The sequence below is a fragment of the Pongo abelii genome, chromosome 6, assembly GCF_028885655.2.
Source record: "Pongo abelii isolate AG06213 chromosome 6, NHGRI_mPonAbe1-v2.0_pri, whole genome shotgun sequence".
Classification (NCBI taxonomy): Eukaryota; Metazoa; Chordata; class Mammalia; order Primates; family Hominidae; genus Pongo; species Pongo abelii.
Genome location: NC_071991.2, coordinates 6,774,499 through 6,791,521, shown reverse-complemented (window position 1 = coordinate 6,791,521; position 17,023 = coordinate 6,774,499). Strand labels below are relative to the sequence as shown.

The following is a 17,023-nucleotide window of genomic DNA, read 5'->3' as shown; positions in this document are numbered from 1 at the left end:
CTCAGCTCACTGCAACCTCTGCTTCCTGGGTTCAAGAGATTCTCCTGCCTCAGCCTCCCGAGTAGCTGGGATGACAGGCATGCGCCACCACACCCGGCTAATTTTTTTGTATTTTTAATAGAGATGGGGTTTCACCATGTTGGCCAGGTTGGTCTCGAACTCCTGACATCAAGTGATCTGCCCGCCTCGGCCTCCCAAAGTGCTGGGATTACGGGTGTGAGCCACTGCGCCCGGCCTAATAATGCTTATTTTTGAAGTGATACGGGCATATATATATATGTATATTGTGTTTAACTTGGCAGATGAGGTCATGTGTCGTTGGAGGATGCCAAATAATCACTTAGTTTAAGTGATCTTTATTCTGGGCAAATTTTAAGCTACAGTGGGAAATTCTCATCTCCCCCTGAAGGTGAAAGGCTGAAGCAGGCCGCACTGGATGGAATGCTGCTGTGGGACAGACTGTGTTTCGTGAATCTCATGGTAATTTACGTAGCTGCATAATAATTTGGGGGGAGTGGGTGAGGTTGGGAAGAAAGCCCTGGGGCTGTGCCCGTGAGGTTCGCATTGACCACAAGAGGGAGCCATGTGTTCACCTAGGAAGTGTGCTGTTTCGGGATGTTTTTATGGTTATTTTGTTTATCCAAATTCTTGAGCAAAAATTAACATAAAAATTTCAGACTTAGTTCAGTATGGGTTGTTAACGCAAGTGTGTGTAATGTATCAAACCTTACAACAAGATCATAACTATTTCCTTTTTTAAATTTAAACTTTTTTTGTAGAGATAAGTTCTCACTATGTTGTCCAGACTGGTCCCCAACTAATAGGCTCAAGCAATCCTTCCCCCCTGGCATCCCAAAGTGCTGGGATTACAGGTGCGAACAACTGTGCCTGACCCAGCTGCAGCTCTTTATGTGTTCATTTAATTTATTATGAGATGGAGTTTCGCTCTTGTTGCCCAGGCTGGAGTGCAACGGCACGATCTCGGCTCACTGCAACCTCTGCCTCCCAGGTTCAAGCAAAATTCTCCTGCCTCAGCCTCCCGAGTAGCTGGGATTACAGGTGCCCACCACCACGCCTGGCTAATTTTTGTATTTTTAGTAGAGATGGGGTTTCACCATGTTGGCCAGGCTGGTCTCGAACTCCTGACCTCAAGTGATCTGCCTGACTCGGCCTCCCAAAGTGCTGGGATTTCAGGCGTGAGCCACTGCACCCGGCCCAGCTGCAGCTCTTTAATTCAATAACCATAGGTAGTGCTTAAAGAAAGAAGATAAATGTGATAGAAAAGTAAAATGTGTTTTTGTGTTTATTTTTTATGTTGGTGCATGGCTTTCAGTAAGAAACCACATTTTCACACTGCATCAACACGAACAGTAGTTTTAAGGCCAGGCGTGGTGGCTCACGCCTGTAATCCCAACATTTTGGGAGGACAAAGTGGGAGGACTACTTGAGGCCAGGCGTTCCAGATCAGCCTGGGCAACACAGTGAGACCCCATGTCTACCAAAAAAATAAAATAAAATGATATAAAATAAGATAAAAATTTAAAAGAGCAGTAGTTTTCTTCAGAGTGGGCTGGTCAGAATTTTCACTTCTGCCAAGGATGTTCATAGGCTCCCAATGTTGGGAGCTTTTCTGGGCCCTTTCAGGTGGACGGGGGTGGGCAGGGAGGACCTGTGCTGATTTGCAGGCCCACAGTGGGTTCCTCCTCAGCCTGTTTGCATGAGAGCGTCTTAGAGGCCCTTACAGGGAAATCCGTCACGCAGAACAAGTCCATTATGGCCAAGCATGGCGGCTCACGCTGGTAATCCCAGCACCTTGGGAGGCCAAGGTGAGAGGATTGCTTGAACCTGGGAGGTTGAGGCTGCAATGAGCCGTGATCATGCCACTGCACTCCACCCTGCAAGGCAGAGCGAGACCCTATCTCAAGAAAAAAAAAGCCAATTTTTTACTATAGAAATCACAACTTTAAATTTCTTTCATGGCTTGTAGTGAAATGTCCTTAAAATGTAGGAATCTACTAAAAAAGATTGAGAATTGCTATTGTGTTATTCTATAACATCAATAAATGATTGCTCTTTCTTTTCTTTTATTTATTTAATTTTTTTGAGATGGAGTCTCACTCTGTTGCCCAGGCTGGAGTGCAGTGGTGTGATCTGGGTCACTGCAACCTTCGCCTCCCGGGTTCACGCCTTTCTCCTGCCTCACCCTCCTGAGTGGCTGGGATTACAGGCGCCCACCACCGCACCCAGCTAATTTTTTGTATTTTTAGTAGAGACGGGGTTTCACCATGTTGGGCAGGATGGTCTCGATCTCTTGACCTCGTGATCTGCCCACCTCGGTCTCCCAAAGTGCTGGGATAACAGGCGTGAGCCACCGTGCCCGGCTAATTTTTGTATTTTTAGTAGAGACGGGGTTTCACCATGTTGGAACAGACTGGTCTTGAACTCCTGACCTCAAGTGATCCTCTGGCCTCGGCCTCCCAAAGAGCTGGGATTACAGGCATGAGCCACTGCGCCCGGCCAGGCATAAGTTTATTATAAAATCATATCTTTTTGTTATAAAAGCTCATATCTTTATGCACATAGTTCTCTCCCATATTCACTATTCTTCTAATATATGTTATTAAGAGAGAAACTGACAATAGTGGCATAATTCCTAAGAATATTTCATCTGCAATCAGGCAACTGATGATCTTAACAGCTAATAGCAGCTATTCATTGAACTCCCACCTCTAGGTGTGAACAGGTGGTGAAGCTGCTGGGTGTAATATTATCCCGTCTTCAGAACAGTCCTGAAAAGCAGTCGTTTTCATTTTCCTGCTGAAGACATGGAGGTGAGGTCACAGCTCGGAACTGGCAGAGCTGGGAGTTGTTTGTTTGTTTTTTGAGACAGGGTCTCACTCTGTCACCCAGGTTGGAGTGCAGTGGCACCAACATTGCTCATTGCAGCCTCAAACTCCTGGGCTCAAGTGATCCTCCTGCCTCAGCCTCCTGAGTGGCTAGAATTACAGGCTTTTGCCACCATGCCTGGCTAATTTTTAATGTTTCTGGCAGAGACGGGAGTGTCTCACCATGTTGCCCAGGCTGGTCTCAACCTCTTGGTTGGCCTCAAGTGATCCTTTCACCTCGGCTTCCCAAAGTGCTGGGATTACAGGCATGAACCATCACACTCAGCTTACTGTCTTTTATTTATTATTTTTTGAGATGGAGTTTTTCCTCTTGTCACCTAGGCTGGAGTGCACTGGTGCGATCTTGGCTCACTGCAACCTCCGCCTCCAAGGTTTAAGTGATTCTCCTGCCTTAGCCTGCCGAGTAGCTGGGACTATAGACGTGCACCACCACACTCGGCTAATTTTTGTATTTTTAGTAGAGATGGGGTTTCACCATGTTGGGCAGGATGGTCTCGATCTCCTGACCTCGTGATCTGCCTGCCTCAGCCTCCCAAAGTTCTGGGATTACAGGCATGGGCCACCGTGCCTGGCCCCACTGTCTTTCATTATTATTATTATTTATTTATTTATTTATTTATTTATTTACTTTTTTGAGATGGAGTCTTGCTCTGTCGCCCAGGCTGGTGTGCAGTGGTGCGATCTTGGCTCACTGCAACCTCCACCTCCTGGGTTCAGGCGATTCTCCTGCCTCAGCCTTCCAAGTAGCTGGGATTATAGGCACGTACCACCATGCCCGGCTAATTTTTGTATTTTTAGTAGAGACGTGGGTTTCCACCATGTTGGCCTGGCTGGTCTCAAACTCCTGACCTCAAATGAGCCACCTTCCTCAGCCTCCCAAAGTGCTGGGATCAGGCGTGAGCCATCGTGCCTGGCTGCTAATTTATTTATTTATTTATTTATTTATTTATTTATTTATTGAGACGTAGTCTCACTCTGTTGCCCAGGCTGGAGTGCAGTGGCGCGATCTCGGCTCACTGCAAGCTCCGCCTCCCAGGTTCACACCATTCTCCTGCCTCAGCCTCCTGAGTAGCTGGGACTACAGGCGCCCGCCACCATGCCCTGCTAATTTTTTTTTTTTTTTTTTTTTTGTATTTTTAGTAGAGACTGTGTTTCACTTTGTTAGCCAGGATGGTTTCAATCTCCTGATCTCATGATCCCCGCATCGGCCTCCCAAAGTGCTGGGATTACAGGTGTGAGCCACCACGCCTAGCCGCCTGGCTGCCAATTTTTAATAAATAAAATTTGAAATTCAGTTCCCCACTTACACCAGTCACATTTCAAGTGCTCAATAGCTGTATGCAGCCAGAGACTACTGTATTAGTACGCATAATGAACAATTCTGTCATCACAGAAGGTTCTATTGGACAGCCTCTTAGCCCTTGTAGACATACTTGGGACAACTTTGCCTCTTCAGGAAAAGATCTGGCTTTAATACATTAGAGTATGTGATTTTTTTGTCTTACTTTTAACCACCCTCTATCAATATAAGAGGACACTATTCTCTCAAATTGATGAAAAAAAAAAAGATCATGAGTCTGCACATGATTTTCTGTAAGCATTTGTTCTACAAAAAGGGACTGTCTTTGCCTATTTTTATATTGTTTACGAGGTATTTCTTAGTTCTTGTTGAGTAAAAGATGTAAGAATTCAGCACAGTGCCAGGTACCTAGTCAGTTTCCCATGAATGGCAGCATCACTTTGCCTTGATTTATATTATTTTGTATATTTTAAAATGTAGGCTGGGGTGGTGGCTCACACATATAATGTTAGCACTATGGGAGGCTGAGGCAGGAGGACTGCTTCAGCCCAGGAGTTCAAAGCTGCAGTGAGCTATGATTGCACCAGTGCACTCCAGCCTGGGTGACAGAACAAGACCCTGTCTCTAAAATAAATAAATAAATAAATAAATAAATAAATAAATGCTTAATCTTTTGCATTTTAAGTACTTTATCGCACAATAGCAATTGGTTTCAGTGTCTCATTGTCTCGAACCTTTTGAAAAACTTCTTTTTTGGCTGGGCGCAGTGGCTCACGCCTGTAATCCCAACACTTTGGGAGGCCGAGGTGGGTGGATCACCTGAGGTCAGGAGTTCGAAACCAACCTTGCCAACATGGTGAAACTCTGTTTCTACTAAAAGTACAAAAATTAGCCTGGCGTGGTGGCAGGCGCCTGTAATCCCAGCTGCTCGGGAGGCTGAGGCAGGAGAATCGCTTGAACCCGGGAGGCGGAGGTTGCAATGAGCCGAGATCGCTCCATTGCACTCCAGCCTGGGCAACAAGAGGGAAGCTCTGTTTCAAAAAAAAGAAAAAAAGGAAAGATAAGAAAAACTTCACTTTTGGCTGGCATGGTGGCTCATGCCTTTAATCCCAGCACTTTGGGAAGCTGAGGTGGGAGGACTGCATGAACGGGTGAAGTTGATGCTGTAGTGAGCCACATTCATGTCACTACACTCCAGCTTGGGTGACAGTGAGTCCCTGTCTCAAAAAAACAGAACAAAGAAAAACTTCAATTTCTCTTACACTGCAGCCTGAGCCTGTGACTTGTAGGAGAGTGCACTTACCCTTTAGCACACTCCAGAGGAAATACATACTCATGTTTAAAGCTTGACCTTGGCTCCGGTAACGGGACAGTTCATCGAACAAGGGGTGATTCATGAGAACATCCTGTACCGCCCCCTCTCCCTCTAGAGCCACTGGGGGCCTCAACACGTGAGAGCGGAACAGCTCGAGGAATGGAGGCAGGTTTTGCAAGCGTCTGTCTCCCTGGAACGGCAGGCTTACTGAGGAGTCTCTAGGCTCCTTCCAGCTCCAGGCTGGACTTGGCCTCCCCCTTACTGCCTCCAACTTTACCTCTTTTCCCAAAAATAGGATTTGGAACTTATTCCCCAAGTGACATAATACATCTTACAGTCATGGGCAAGAAGTGGCTGTTTTCCTGCCAGGCCTGTGAGGTCCCCTGGAGATGGGCTGGGAAGGGTACTCCTTCCTCGTCCTACTTCACAATAGAACTTCAACGCCTTCATTTTAAGGCGATTTTCTTCCATTTGGAAGCACAGCATGCTCTTCCACACTATGCAGCGAAAGAGGTTAGATTGGCTGGATTTGGACGCTCTTGGGTGTTTCTGCTTCATAAACAAAGCATGTTTGAATGATGCCCTCCAACATGGCGAGACCCCGTCTCCACAGAAAATATAAAAATTAGCCGGGCGTGGCCGGGCGCGGTGGCTCACGCCTGTAATCCCAGCACTTTGGGAGGCCGAGGCGGGCGGATCACGAGGTCAGGAGATGGAGACCGTCCTGGCTAACATGGTGAAACCCCGTCTCCACTAAAAATACAAAAAATTAGCCAGGCATGGTGGTGGCACCTGTAGTCCCAGCTACTCGGGAGGCTGAGGCAGGAGAGTGGCGTGAACCCGGGAGGCGGAGGTTGCAGTGAGCCGAGATCGCACCACCGCACTCCAGCCTGGGCGACAGAGCAAGACACTGTCTCTAAAAAAAATATATATATTATTTATTAATTTTATAATAAAATAATTATATTTTATATATTATATAGATAACATGTATATTTTATATATTATATAGATAACATGTATATTTTATATATTATATAGATAAAATGTATATTTTATATATTATGTAGATAAAATGTATATTTTATATATTATGTAGATAAAATGTATATTTTATATATTATGTAGATAAAATGTATATTTTATATATTATGTAGATAAAATATATTTTATATATTATGTAGATAAAATGTATACTTCATATATTATATAAAATAAATGTATATTTTATAATAAAATATTTTAATATCTAAAATGTTATATATTAATATATAAAACATTTTGTTTATTAAACATATAAAATATTTTTTATTTATTAAAAATAAATAAAATATAATTTATGTTTTAGACAGGGTCTCCATCTGACCCTGTCTGGAGTGCAGTGGTGCAGTCCGGGCTGGAGTGCAGTGTTGCAATCACAGCTCACTGAAGCCTCGACCTCTCAGGCTCAAGGGATCCTCCTGCCTCAGCCTCCCGTGTACCCAGGACCACAGGCATGCGCCACCACGCCTGGCTTTATTGTAAGTTCTAATGTAGGCACAGCCTCGGTTACTTAAGATGACAAATGGGGAAAATCCACATTAATTGGGTTTGCTATTAAGTGGGTGTGTTGACGGCTGGGCACAGTGGCTCATGCCAGTAACCCCAGCACTTTGGGAGGCCGAGGTGGGCAGATAACGAGGTCAAGAGATCGAGACCATCCTGGCCATCACAGTGAAACCCCGTCTCTACTAAAAATACAAAAATTAGCCGGGTGTGGTGGCGTGCGTCTGTAATCGCAGCCACTCAGGAGGCTGAGGCAGGAGAATCACTTGAACCCGGGAGGTGGAGGCTGCAGTGAGCCAAGATCGTGCCACTGCACTCCAGCCTAGCAACAGAGCGAGACTCCATCTCAAAAAAAAAAAAAAAAAAAAAAAATTAGCCTCCTCCCCCAACTGAAAACACTGCCCAGGCGAGACTTCCTGACGTTGACATCATGCATCTTAGCACTTTGCTACCCAAGGCTGTAAAAAGCTCTGTTGCACTTTGGCAACGATAGGAATAAGTCTCTGCATCAGCTTTGATCCTGGCTCCAGAGCAAACTAAGCCAAGAACTGAGAATCTGTTGGCTCTGGCTTATTTCATTTTATTTTATTTTTTTGAGGCAGGGTCGATTTTGGCCCACTGCAACTTCTGCCTCCTGGGCTCAAGCAGTTCTCCTACCTCAGCCTCTTGAGTAGCTGGGATTACAGGCACATGGCACCACACCCAGCTAATTTTTGTGTTTTTTGTAGAGACGGGGTTTCATGATGTTGCCCAGGCTGGTCTCGAACTCCTGAGCTCAAGAGATCCTCCTGCCTCAGCCTCCCAAAGTGCTGGGAGTACAGGTGTGAGCTGCCATACCCGGCTGGGTCTGGCTTCTTATACTGGGCCTTGCCCAGGTTTTGTTATTTGTTTGGTTATTTTTAGCCCTCTGGAACAGTTTTGAGACAAATCGTTTGGGTACTTATGCAGCATTATTTTTTTAACCGATCATGACTATTTTCAACTCAGTAGAAGTTCTAAGGCAGAAACATTTCCTTTTTAAGGCGGTGTTTCTCTGGCAGTCATAAAGACTAATCCAAAAGATTAGCAAAAATAGCCACTCGTTAAATAGCTCAAATCCGGTAAATACAGGAGATATGTTTCTGTTCAGGGAAACTCTTAGGGTGAGAGAAGAAAGGAAGAAAAAGAGAAGAAGATTGCTATGGATGTCTATGAATAGTGAATTCCTTACTAGGACCAAGATTTGTCTTTTTTAACCAGAAAACTTACATTCATTGATGATAAATAGTATATATCTGACCCAAAACTGTGTTGCCCAAAATTTAAGTTATATTAAGAAATAGTTGGCCGTGGCCGGGCGTGGTGGCCCACACCTGTAATCCCAGCACTTTGGGAGGCTGAGGCGGGCGGATCACGAGGTCAGGAGATTGAGACCATCCTGGCTAACACGGTGAAACCCCGTCTCTACTAAAAATACATAAATTAGCTGGGCGTGGTGGCAGGTGCCTGTAGTCCCAGCTACTTGGGAGGCTGAGGCAGGAGAATCATTGAACCCTGAGGCGGAGGCTGCAGTGAGCTGAGATCTCACCACTGCCCTCCAGCCTGGCGACGGAGTGAGACTACGTCTCAAAAAAGAAAAAAGAAAAAAAAAAGACATAGTCCTCTCACTTTTTGAGTCAGCTCTGTACATCTGCTGGTCGCTCAGTGGGTCTGATCCAGTTCTGTGTCTTTGGGAATAATCTGGCTGCAGGGCTCTCCCCACTGTTTTAGGGGAGCAGTGTCAACCTCCCTCAATCCCAGTGGCCATAGGTCCAGAGTTAGGCTTTGTCTTTTTTTTTTTTTTGGAGACAGAGTCTTGCTCTGTCGCCCAGGCTGGAGTGCAGTGGCGCGGTCTCGGTTCACTGCAAGCTCCGCCTCCCAGGTTCACGCCATTCTCCTGCCTCAGCCTCCCGAGTAGCTGGGACTACAGGCGCCTGCCACTGCGCCCTACTATAGGCTTTGTCTTCAAAGTAAACAGAGTATTTCCTCTTGGGAAGCGCATGAAGTTGCTTTTTTACTTAGAAAACAAACCCGCCCTTCCAAATATGCACAGTGAAATAAGCCAGGCATAAAAGGACAAATACTGTAGGATTCCACTTACATGAGGTTCCTAGAAGAGACAACTCCGGAGACAGACAGTAAGTAGAACGATGGCTGCCAGGGGCTAGGAGAAGGGGCGAGGGGAGCGAGTATTTAGCGGGGACACAGTTTCTCTTTGGGAAGATGAAAAAGTCCTGGAGATGGATGGGGATGATGATGGCTGCACAACCATGTCAATGTGCTTAATGCCACTGAACTGTACACTTAAAAAGGGTTAAGATGGGCCGGGCGCAGTGGCTTGTGCCTGTGATCCCAGCACTTTGGGAGGCCTAGGTGGGCGGATCTCTTGAGGCCAGGAGTTCGAGACCAGCCTGGCCAACATGGTGAAACCCCATCTGTACTAAACATACAAAAAATTAGCCGGGCGTGTTGGCTCGTGCCTGTAATCCCAGCTACTAGGGAAGTTAAGGTGGGAGAATCGCTTGAACCCTGGAGGCAGAGGTTGTAGTGAGCCGAGATCACACCACTGCACTCCAGCCTGGGCGGCAGAGTGAAACTCCATCTCAAAAAAAAAAAAAAAAAAAAAGGGAAAGAAAAGAAAAGGGGGTTAAGATGGTAAATATTATGTTATGTGTATTTTACCACAGTGAAAACTATTTACACACGCACACCTCATTAGCCAATGTGATGCTTCAGGAGGTCTTGGGAATCATTTAGACTTAGACCAGGGTTTGAATCCCACCTCCACCACTTCTTGCTTATGACCCTGGTAAGGGACTTAACTTTTCTGACCCTCAGCTGCCTTCTTTATAAAATAGCGTTGGCCTGGCGCGATGGCTCACACCTGTGATCCCAGCACTTTGGGAGGCTGGGGCAGGAGGATGGTTTGAGCCCAGAAGGTCAAGGCTGCAGTGAGCCACGATCACGCCACTGCACTCCAGCCTGTGTGGCAGAGTGAAACTCTGTCTCAAAAACAAATACAAAAATATAAATAAATAAGTAAACAAATTTAAAAATAAATAAAATAACTCAAGTGGTATTTTAAGTAGTTGTCAGGTCTCATAGCGGGCCTAAAAGTTGCTGTCCAAATAAATGCAGTGATCTGGCCAGGCGTGGTGGCTCACACCTGTAATCCTAGCACTTTGGGAGGCTGAGGTGAGACGATCACTTGAGGTCGGGAGTTCAAGACCAGCCTGGCCAATATGGCAAAACTCTGTCTGTACTAAAAATACAAAAATTAGTCGGGGTGTGGTGGCATGCGCCTGTAATCTCAGCTACCCAGGAGACTGAGGCAGGATAATTGGCCCGGTGCGGTGGCTCACGCCTGTAATCCCAGCACTTTGGGAGGCCAAGGCGGGTGGATCACAAAGTCAGGAGATCGAGACCATCCTGGCTAATACAGTGAAACCCCGTCTCTGCTAAAAATACAAAAAAATTTAGCCAGGCATGGTGGCAGGCGCCTGTAGTCCCAGCTACTTGGGAGGTTGAGGCAGGAGAATGGCGTGAACCTGGGAGGTGGAGCTTGCAGTGAGCGGAGATCGCGCCACTGCACTCCAGCCTGGGCGACAGAACGAGACTCTGTCTCAAAAAAAAAAAAAAAAAAAAAAATGCAGTGATCTTCTGTAGGCCCATTTATGGTGATCTGGGGCCCTCAGCACCACGGTTAGTACTTTTTTTTTCTAGCTAGCAGCCTGGTAAAAATTAACATTAAAAACTGATTTCTGCTGGGAACTGTGGCTCAGACCTGGAACCCAGCACTTTGGGAGACCAAGACAGGAGGATCGCTTGAGGCCAGGAGTTCGAGACCAGCCTGGGCAACATACAGAGACCACTGCCCCCCATCTCTTCCAAAAAAAAAAAAAAAAAAAACACCACAGGAGGCTGAGGCAGGAGAATGGGTGTGAACCCGGGAGGTGGAGCTTGCAGTGAGCCGAGATGGCACCACTGCACTCCAGCCTGGGCAACAGAGCGAGACTCCATCCCAAAAAAACAAAACAACAACAACAACAACAAAAAACCCAAAACAACAAAACGAAGCTAATTTTCAGCCTCATGGTTGCTAATCTCACATGCTTGTGTGCCTTTTTTTTTTTTGAGACAGGGTTTTACTCCTGTTGCCTAGGCTAGAGTGAAATGGTAAGGTCTTCGCTCACTGAAACCTTCACCTCCTGGGTTCAAGTGATCCTCCTGCCTCAGCCTCCTGAGTAGCTGGGACTACAAGTAACTGGGACTACAGGCGCCTGCCAACACGCCCGGCTAATTTTTTTGTATTTTTAGTAGAGACGGGGTTTCACTGTGTTAGCCAGCATGGTCTCGATCTCCCGACCTCGTGATCTGCCTGCCTCGGCCTCCCAAAGTGCTGGGATTACAGGCGTGAGCCACCGCACCCGGCCAGATTTCTTTTATTTTTTATTTTCTTTTGAGATGAGGTCTCACTGCTCCCCAGCCTGGACTGAAGTGGTGCAGTCACAGCTCACTGTAGCCTCAACCTCCTAGATTCAAGAGATCCTCCTGCCTCTCAAAGTGCTGGGACTACAGGTGTGCACCACCGCATCTAGCTTCTATGGCTTTTCTTATTTTGAATATTTCTTTTTTTTTTTTGAGATGGAATCTCACTCTGTTGCCCAGGCTGGAGTGCAGTGGCGCCATCTTGGCTCACTGCAAGCTCCGCCTCCCGGGTTCTTGCCATTCTCCTGCCTCAGCCTCCCGAGTAGCTGGGACTACAGGTGCCCACCACCATGCCTGGCTAATTTTTTGTATTTTTCGTAGAGACCGTGTTAGCCAGGATGGTCTCGATCTCCTGACCTTGTGATCCACCCACCTCGGACTCCCAAAGTGCTAGGATTACAGGCTTGAGCCACTGCGCCCGGCCTTGAATATTTCATATAAATAAAATCATACAATATGTGACCCTTTTGTGTCGGGCTTCTTTCACTTAGCATAACGTGTTTGAGGCTCATCAGTGTTGTAGCATGAATCAGTGCTTCATTCCTTTTTATGGTTGAGTAATATTCCATTGTATGGACATACCATAATGTTTAACCATTCCTCTGTACATGGACATAGGATATTTCTGGCAGACTAATGAGCCCAATTGGCCCTTGGAACTGATGGAATAATGGCAGATGTAATAACTGAAATGCCCTGACAACTTACAACATTTTCTTCTTTATGTGCCAGAGCAGTTGTTACACATGAAATTAGATGAATAAAAATTAAGTTCACTGAAGTTCCTAGATCTAGCGTTTGTAAATTATCACCCCTTGGGGACTATTATCCTCCTAGGATTCATTTTTGTATTTGACATTTGGAAGACTTCGCGCTCTTTTAACAACAGAAAATTACATAAGGTCATTGTCACTTTCGTCGACTCCCTAGTGTTTTATTCCAAACCATGCAAAATGTTTGTTTTATTTGGAGCATTCCCTAACTTCAGTTGTATAAACTGTATCAGTAGCTCTCAAACTCGACTGGTCATAAAAATCACTGGAAAAACTTAACAGAAGTACAGATGGTCAAGTTTAATCCCCCAATCTGCAAAGATGCAGATTCTCCTAGGGTCCCCAGCGCCTATTCAGGCACCCCAGTTTATGGACTACTGTTTGTGAAAACAGTGGCGTACTGTTTGTGAAACACTGGCGTACACAGATGTCTTGAATTATCTAATAAATTTATCAGATTGGGCCAGGCACGGTGGCTTACGCCTGTAATCCGAACACTTTGGGAGACCGAGGCAGGGGGATCACTTGAGGTCGGGGGTTCAAGATCAGCCTGGCCAACATGGCCAACAACTCTGTCTCTACTAAAAATACAAAAAATTGGCCGGGCGTGGTGCACACACCTGTAGTCCCAGGTACTCGGGAGGCTGAGGCAGGAGAATCGCTTGAACCTGGGAGGCAGAGGTTGCAATGAGCCGAGATCGCACCACTGCACACCAGCCTGGGCAACAGAGAGAGACTCTATCTCAAATAAAATAAAATAAAATAAATTTATCAGATCACACAATAGAACTTTAATTAATTAATTAATTAATTAATTTTTGAGGCAGAGTCTAGCTCTGTCACCCAGGCTGGAGTGCAATGACGTGACCTTGGCTCACTGCAACCTCAGCCTCCCGGGTTAAAGTGATTCTCCTGCCTCAGCCTCCCAAGTAGCTGGGATTACAGGTGCCTCCCACCACGTCTGGCTAATTTTTTGTCTTTTTAGTAGAGATGAGGTTTCACCATGTTGGTCAGGCTAATCTTGAACTCCTGACCTCAGGTGATCCCCCCGCCTCAGCCTCCCAAAGTGCTGGGATTACAGGCGTGAGCCACCCTGCACCTGGTTGGAACTTTATTTTTGACATAACAAATTGAAAGATATATTGAAAATAATTCAATAAAATTCCAAAGAACATCATAAAATATATGTATGTTAAAATGGAAGAAAGGTTTTAAAAATGTTGATGAAAATATGTTTTCTAAATCCTGAGGAAATTTATATCTGCTCCCATACATTTTCTTTTAATTGTAAGCAAAAATACATAACATGAAATTTATTGTCTTAAACATTTTTATGTGTACAGTTCGGTGGAGTTAAGTATATTCACGTTGTGGTGCAACCAATCTCCAGAATTTTGAATAAGTTGCAAAATGGAACTCTCTATCCATTAAACAATTCAGGCCAGGCGCGGTGGCTCACGCCTGCAATCCCAGCACTTTGGGAGGCCAAGGCGGGCAGATCACCTGAGATCAGGAGTTCCAGACCAGCCTGGCCAACATGGTGAAACCCTGTCTCTACCTAAAATACAAAAAAATTCACCGGGCGTGGCGGCGCGTGCCTGTAATCCCAGCTACTCGGGAGGCTGAGGCAGGAGAACCACTTGAACCCAGGAGGCAGAGGTTGCAGTGAGCCAAGATCGTGCCACTGCACTCCAGCCTGGGTGACAGAGTGAGACTCGATCTCAAAAAACAAAAACAAAAACAATTCACCATTCTTTCTCCTCTTGACTCCTGGTAACCACCATTCTACTTTCTGTTTCTGTGAATTTGACTACTCTAGGGACCTCATACAAATGGAATCACACAGTATTTGTCTTTTCTGTGACTGTCATATGTGAACAAAAGTTTCCTGAAAAGGAATTTGGAGAAAAGAGACTTTGTTCCAGCGAGCAGTTTGCCCAATTTCCTTTTAAAGGCTGATTAATATTCTATTGTATGGGTTCCCAGAGGCTCTAACCTGTAATCCCAGCATTTTGGGAGGCTGAGGCAGGAGGATCACTTGAGCCCAGGAGTTTGAGACTAGCCCTGGCAACATAGCAAGACCCCATCCCTATTTTTAAAAAAAATTAAATAAAAAGCAGCAGCAGCCAAGACAACTTCCAAGTTTAACAGAGCTCATGCTTTTAACTGAGAAATTCACAATGTGGGCTAATGACTTATTACGTTTTCATAAAGTTCTCTTTCTTTTTTTCTTTCTTTTTTTTGAGATGAAGTCTCACTCTGTCGCCCAGGCTGGTCTTGAACTCCTGACCTCAAATGATCCACCTGCCTTGGCCTCCCAAAGTGCTGGGATTACAGGCATGAGCCACCGCCTGGTGTTTTCTTAACGGCGTGTAACTTCCTAAAATTTTCTTCATGGCCTGTAACTTCCTAACCCCTGGTTTAATTCTAGGAGTCTCCTGTTGCTGGTGTAAATTAAACAGCAGGGAAAAACAACTTCAGATTTCAAGCTACCTTAAATCCTGGGAAGAGAACTCTGTGTCTGCTACTTTCTTGAAATTGATCTGATGTTCTGCACAAAAGCTCCTGGCTGCCCTTCTGACTCAGATTGAAAATCAAAGTCCTAACAATGCCTCCTGGCCCCTGCTTCCTGCATGACTTGTTTTCTTACCTCTCCTGCCTCCCTTCTGACTGCGGCCACACCAGCCTCTGGGCCTTTCTGGAAGCCCAGTCCAGAGCTGCGGGCTGAGAGCTTTGCCCTGCAGTACCTTCTTTGGGCTATTTTTCCCCAGAAGCCCATATGGCCCACTTCCTCCCTGCCTTTTTTTTTTAAGACAGGGTCTTGCTCTGTGCCCAGGCTGGAGTGCAGTGGTGTGATCACACAGCTCACTGCAGCCTCAACCTTCCCAGGCTCAGGTAATCCTCGCACGCCAGCCTCCCAAGTAGCTGCCCCCCTGCCTTTACATCTTTGCTCCTAGTCACCTTCTTTAAAAAAAACAAAAACAAAACAAAACTTTATTTAAGGTTAGTATATTTGTCAAATTAGCACAGTAGTATGATTTCCCAATTTACACATATTTACAATAAAAAAGTTGGGATAAATATTTCAGCCATGTAAGGCATTGCTCCTGAATATCTAGAATATTCTTCCTTCATTCTGGATAACAGAAGCATATGAATTACATAATCCTCTTTGCATAAATATTATTCACAATGGCACAATGATTTAGAACACAATTCTATCTCTAAAGAGCAGGTTTTGGCCAGGCATGGTGGCTCACACCTGTAATCCCAGCACTTTGGGAGGCCGAGGCAGGCGGATCAAGAGGTCATGAGATCGAGACCATCCTGGCTAACACGGTGAAACCCCGTCTCAACTAAAAATACAAAAAGTTAGCCAGGCGTGGTGGCAGGCGCCTGTAGTCCCAGCTACTCGGGAGGCTGAGGCAGGAGAATGGTGTGAACCCGGGAGGCGGAGCTTGCAGTGAGCAGAAATCATGCCACTGCACTCCAGCCTGGGCGACAGAGCGAGACTCCATCTCAAAAAAAAAAAAAAAAAAAAAAAGTGCAGGTTTTAAAATCCTCTTTTTAATTGAGTGTGAATAAAAGTATGAAAAGGATTCTGACTGCCTGGGCTAAAATGGTAATCTTGCTCAGATTATCATTAAGAAAATTTTTTTAATATGATAAGAGCTGTGGAAAAAGATCTCAGCCCTTACTGTCTTTAAAAAAAATTTATCATATACATCATGTAAAATTTCCCATTGTAACCATTTTTTAAGCAACCAGTTCAGTGTCATTAAATACATTCACATGGTGCAACCATCATCACCATCGAGAACATTTTTTCACCTTGCAAAACAGTAACTCTGACCCCATTAAACCCTCATTCCCCATTCCCCCTCCCCCAGAGCCTGGCATCTACCACTCTACTTTCCATGTCTATGAATTTGACTACTCTAGTGACCTCATATAAGTGGAATCATATAAAGCATATATGAGGTGACTCACATAAGTGGCATCTAGTATTTGTCCTTTGTCTTCTAGGCTTGTCCGTGTTGCAGCAGGTGTCAGAATTTCTGCCCTATTAAGGTTGAATAATATTCCATTGTATGGATGGACCACATTTTGTTAATCCATTCATCCATGATGGGCACTTGGGCTGGTTCCACCTTTTGGCTCTTGTGAATATGCCTGTGTATTAGTTCATTCTTACACTGCTGATAAAGACATACCCGAGACTGGGTAATTTATAAAGAAAAAGAGGTTTAATGGACTCAGTTTCACATGGCTGGGGAGGTCTCATAATCATGATGGAAGGCGAAGGAGGAGCAAAGGCACATCTTACATGGCAGCAGGCCAAGAGGGTATGTGCAGGGGAACTCCCCTTTATAAAACCATCAGGTCTTATTTGAGGTCAGGAGTTTGAGACCAGCCTCGCCAACATGGCAAAACCCTGTCTCTACTAAAAATACAAAAATTAGCTGGGTGGCCAGGCGTGGTGCCTCACACCTGTAATCCCAGCACTTTGGGAGGCTGAGGTGGGCGGATCACAAGGTCAGGTGATTGAGACCATCCTGGCTAACACGGTGAAACCCCATCTCTACCTAAAAAAATACAAAAAATTAGCCGGGTGTGGTGGCAGGCACCTGTAGTCCCAGCTACTCAGGAGGCTGAGGCAGGAGAATGGCGTGAACCC

The 17,023-nt window shown here is 45.4% G+C and overlaps 1 long non-coding RNA gene across 2 annotated transcripts in view; it reads left to right on the top strand.

Moving 5' to 3' along the window:
* The first annotated feature begins 345 nt into the window (after window positions 1-345).
* The window catches only part of LOC129060577 (uncharacterized), a 28,300-nt gene continuing 11,622 nt past the window's right edge, over window positions 346-17,023 (top strand). Inside the window, exons 1-4 of one of the 2 annotated variants that reach the window (XR_008527369.1) lie at window positions 346-480; window positions 2,734-2,831; window positions 6,870-7,041; window positions 14,777-15,016. This is a non-coding gene — a long non-coding RNA (uncharacterized LOC129060577). Of the gene's footprint in view, window positions 481-2,733; window positions 2,832-6,869; window positions 7,042-14,776; window positions 15,017-17,023 lie in introns of those variants that run through there. The other variant, XR_008527370.2, reaches the window with a different exon arrangement.